Source organism: Mauremys mutica, chromosome 1, assembly GCF_020497125.1.
Source record: "Mauremys mutica isolate MM-2020 ecotype Southern chromosome 1, ASM2049712v1, whole genome shotgun sequence".
Lineage (NCBI taxonomy): Eukaryota > Metazoa > Chordata > Testudines > Geoemydidae > Mauremys > Mauremys mutica.
Genome location: NC_059072.1, coordinates 223,799,155 through 223,804,431, shown reverse-complemented (window position 1 = coordinate 223,804,431; position 5,277 = coordinate 223,799,155). Strand labels below are relative to the sequence as shown.

General features: G+C 40.4%; 1 long non-coding RNA gene across 1 annotated transcript; it reads right to left on the bottom strand.

The window, feature by feature from the left end:
* Positions 1–1,898: 1,898 nt before the first annotated feature.
* LOC123353960 lies at positions 1,899–3,722 on the bottom strand. The gene is made up of 3 exons (XR_006574594.1): positions 3,436–3,722; positions 2,826–2,954; positions 1,899–2,712 (listed from the first exon to the last, which is right to left on the bottom strand). It is a non-coding gene; the product is annotated as an uncharacterized LOC123353960 (long non-coding RNA).
* Positions 3,723–5,277: the final 1,555 nt, after the last annotated feature.

Genomic DNA, 5,277 nt, shown 5'->3' with positions numbered 1-5,277 from the left:
TTAATAAGATGATCACAAAGCATGGTCCAGGTCCTGGAGTCTAACCTGCTCGACAGGACCACTTCACTAAGCTGAAGAGACCCATTGACTTCAGTTGGCTTCCAGCTGTGATCAGAGGTCTGCAGGCATGTATCTCACTGCAGGAGTTATGCTGATGTATGTAGTAATACAAAATGATTCATGGGGTGGATGTCAATGGAGTTACACCAAGGATGAATCTGGCTGAATGAATGTACAGTTGTAACGGAGAGGAGGGGGACACATCTCTTTGCATCATTGAAAAATGTTGTTTGAAGTAATAAATGCAGCGGAAACTGTTGGTAAGCAAACAGTTTTTCATCAAGTAAATGACTTTTTGGTACACTAAAGAGCATCTAAATCTACAAAACTTAACTACTTAAATTATAATTGTCAATTTGTCTCATTGCTGTTGTTTGGGTTAACTGTTTAAAATGGGGGGGGAAACTGCACATTTACCAACATGTCTAGAATTGTGTTCAGTGCTTATCATACATATTGGTCAAGGTGTCTTAAAATAGGCTTTTAAATCCACATTCAGACACCTAATCTGATTTCTCAAAACACCCTCTGATGTGTCAAGCACCCAGTTGTTCCCCTTGACTTCATTATACACTGCTAGGTAATCAGCACTTTTGCAAATCAGACCAGTTATTTGGGTGCCTGCATAAGGATTAATTAGCCTAATTTTAGACATCCATTTTTAAAATCTTGGCCTCTACTTGCATCTCTCCATATCAAATCCTATAAATGCACTTTAATTTAAGAGAGATTAAAATCCTGTAGTGTGCCATGAGAACAATGATTGTATAATGGTTGCTTAGTAATTACCTCTTGAACTTCCCGAAAACAATTGCACTCCAATATGGTACTCATCAAAAGAGGGACAAGGACTGTATGTTCCCCCCCCCAGGATTTGCATTCTAATATTTTGAGATATTGTCTTGCCAAATGTGTTTACATCCCCAGGAGATGAAACAATCCTAATAAAATGGTTGCTTAAACATTGACTAATTATTTATATCCCACTGACTACTGTGCTAGGTGCTTCAGACAGGTCTAAAAAGTTACTTACAGGACAAAGTGTTGCTTCAACAGGAATAAGGGTGACAGTATTAGTCCCTACATGAGTAATAAAACTTAAGTAGACTGCTGCCCTGTTTTTTATTCAAGCTTCCCTCCTTTCATTACAATTAACTGCATTTAGGTAAGTTACTCTTATTTTTTGTTTACTACTTCTCTTTGCATCATTTTATCCATTATATTGCACATAACTATAGTAATTAAAGAATAGCTTCTGGCTTGGTATGTAAAATCTGAATTTACATGGCTATTACCCACCTTTCATGGCACCATAAAAGAGTATGCACTGTATCTTTACACAGAAAAATCCTACTTCTGTATTAACCAGAAGGAGTTGTTTAAAATTCAGAGCGCATGGACTAAGTAGTGGAATAGAGAAGGTGCAATAGCTGCACTCAGGAAAGGCTGGGTTGGTGAGTTTGTGGCATTGACTACCCTGTGATGCTCTGAATTAATGAGATCTGCTTGCAGTGCAGCTGTAGAAACCTGGCTAACATCAAGGTTCAGCAAAACCGTAACCAAAGCTTTATACACACTACAGCTTACATCAGTATAAATTATGTGACTCAGGGGTGTGAATAAGCCCCAAGCCATGTAAGTGACACTGACCTAAGCACTGGCATGGACAGCGCTGTGAAGCAAGGAGATTTTTTGTTTCCCCAAAAATCAGGCAGCACAGACAATACTGAAGAGGTTTATTCATGGCACCAGGAAGACTGCTAAACAGCTTCAACAGTATGGTGTTAGTAACCAATTATAAACATTTTCTTATCAATTCATTTGCATTTACCTTGTCCTTACAGAGACAAACATTGTTTCTGAGAGAGAACATCACTTAACATAATGACAGGAGCAGAACATATGCATAGAAACCATTCTGATTATATCAATTATCTATGACTATCCTGAAGGGGAGGGGTGAGTGTTCAGATATCTGGAGAGCTGTGGAAGGCTTGTACTGTTCTTCCTTAGAGAGGCCGAGTTGCTGGGCAGACATCTGACCACTTAAATTATCGGGTGTTTACAGCAGCCATTGTCCTTGGGCCTCTGGTATTTCTGCTTGTTATGTGGGTTTCTGCCTCAACTGCTAACTTAAGTTTTAACTCTTGCCTAACAGTGCTATGTCATAACCACCGCTGCCTGCTCATGGGGGCTAATTAAACCAATGGGAGAGCTTTCTCCTCTCAGCTTAGAGCAGCTGCACTAACAGCATTACACTAATGCAGCTGTGCCACTGTAAGTGCTGTAGTGTAGCCATCTATAGCCTAAGTAAAGGCTTATTCCTCAGTGCTCTGCATGCTGTTGACTTTATCATAGGGCATTGTTTTCTAACTGAACCTGCACCACTTCACCTTCTCTGCAGACCTTAAACAATTTGGTTTTAGTGGCCCCCCACAATATTATTTTGTTCAAATGCAGAGGTGATATATACTGGGCCCAATTCTCCTTTCACTCACAAACAAAAATGAATGGGCTGTGGGAGGTTATCCTGCAGACTTTACAAATCTTTCCTGCTCCATAAACTGTGCAGTGTTTGAATTGCCTTCATCCCATCAACACTATGGGCAGATCCTCTGGTTCTATTGATCTTCACTTTGCACAAGCCTGGAACTGGGAATTTAAAATGAATATAAGCCACCTTCAGAGCCCCACATCCTGGGATTAATCTGTGCCAGCCTGGCCCCATAGGGGGCTGCTCCAGTTGCCCACAGCCCATAACTCACCCTTGCAGTAGCCAGAGATCACCTCTCCTATAACCATCCCACCTGTGCCAGAAGGTGGTAATTCTGTGCTATCTGCAGATTCCACAAAGCACAGGTGTCTTCAAGGGGTCAGTTCAGGTGACTTTGCAGCTGCAAGCATATGTGTAGCCATTTCATAACATTCTGACTTTGAAAAGTGATTTTTGCCATTCATATTTCCTTTTACCCACATTAGTAGTTACAGGTTCACCAGTCTTCAGTGGTATAATTGTTAGTTATTTATCTATTTTGGGAGCTGGAATTTCAGTCTTAATATCTGCTCTATGTAGGTCAGTCTTGCTTAAAATAAATTCCTATTTGCCTATATTATGGCCAATGATGATTCAAGAAAAGCAAAGCTGCAACTGAAATATTTCTATTGACATTAAGATTTTTAGTGTGGCAGTAAATCATATCTAACTATTATGCCTGTATCCTCTATATTAATCTTAATCCCTTGAGGGTTTTACAGACTGAAGTAGTTGACTTTATGATTTTGCAGGAAGCAGTTTTTTTTTTTTACCATTGATTAACCAGATAAAACTTGGTGGCAGGAGCTTAAGAAATTTACTACACAATCTACATTACTTACTGTATCTTGATCTTCTATCCTTTAGTAAATCTATTGTTGTAAAAAGTCAGGCAAGAGTATTCAGTTCTTGGTTATGCCAGGATGAGGGGGCTTTACAGTGTGACAAAGCATGCGGGAATCCAAATGAACAGTGTCACAGAAAAGGAGTTCTTGTACTGCATTATGCATCCAAGTTCTAGTGACTCTGATGCATTGCTATTAACTAAAAAGAAAGTCAATCTTAACCCCTCAGTAGATGCCAATGTAAGGTATTAACACTGAGGCACAATCACACTGAGCCTGACACAAACACCCTTGCATAGGCAAAACTCCCATTCACTTCCAAGAAGGGCTATAAAAAGGCCCAAACACATGCTGTGAGCTAGTTAATTATCAGGAATCTGGGCCCACAGCAGTCATTGGACAACCTAATGAGCACAGTTGGTCTGTAGTAGGTTGTCTGATTGGCAGGAAGAGTCAGCAGACCTGCTCTTAATCCCAGCAGCAGAATCAGTTTGGTGGCTGATTATGAAACAAATCCACATTTGGACATCAAGTTAAGGGTAAAAAGGAGAACAGGTATAAAAAATGAAGTGTACCAGTGTATAGATTAAAAGGGAAGTTGTCAAATATATACAGATGATTCCAATAAAAAAGGGGTGGCATATTGTATACCAAAATTAGGACTTAGTACATCTAAAAGAATATCCTATTTTACAGCTGTCATGACAGCTGAACTAATAGCAAAACTGCTAGTGTTAAATTGGATCGGGGATGTACACACAGCAGTGGAGGAAATTTTTCTTGGACTCAGTAGCAGTCTTTATGGTAATAATAAAGGGTGTCCCCCTGTGTGGAAGTGATTTAATCAATGAAATTATGTGCCTAATAAAAGCTAGTATAGAAGGGGATACATGCAGCATGAGCCTGGATACTAGGGTATACTGAGATAACAAAATGGTGGGACAAAGCTGCTAAAAGCTCTGAAAGAAATGGAAGGACTGACCAAGAAATTCTCCTGGATAAAGGGGAATTCAAAAGCCTAGTACAGAAAAGTTTAAGAGGAATGGCACCCACAAAAATGGAGTAATGAAAAGAGGAAGATTCTATTTTTTTGAATTGTGCCCTGGAGTTGAGGATAATCACCTGGTCCAGGGGAAAATGCAGTGACTTAGTTTAGAGTACTAAAGTAGCCATTGTGGCTTAAAGTCTTTTTTTGAACAAATAAACAAAGACTGACTCTGTGCACCATGTAAGGGGGAAGAAACACATGCTCCACATTCATGGGTATGCATGGGCTTTAATAAAGACAGGGAAAAGCTTTTTGAGGAAGTGAAATAACATAATGTAACTGGTTACCTTAAGCCATTTAGTAAAAATAGCAGGGAAATAGGATAGCATTGGAAAGGTATTGTTACTTTGCCTGAAAGACAGCAGGCAGAATGCACACATTTAACCTCATAGCTTCTTGGGAATTGGTGGTGGCTGTAGACTATCCAGTCAAGTCTGCTTTGCCATGAAACGAAACAAAGCAGCAAAAATGTCTGGTGGCTGCTCAAAACATTTGCCCAGGCCTGTGAAAGCTCCTGCTTTTGTCTTGGCCCTGGCTCCAAGCAACCTGCCTCTGACCCTTGGCTCTGATTCCTGACTCCAGCTCTGACCCCTGACTCTGGCATCTGGCCTCTGATTCAGGAATCTGAGCCAAGGGTCAGTACTAATTTCTGGCTCTAGCATCTGGACCATCACTCTGGCTCTGACCCCGGGCTGCTTTTTCCGGCTACCAACTCTTGCTGCAACCACTAGGTACAACTGTTGATGTCTCTGACACTAATTCAGAAAATGTCATCTTTGGGGTAATTGGGT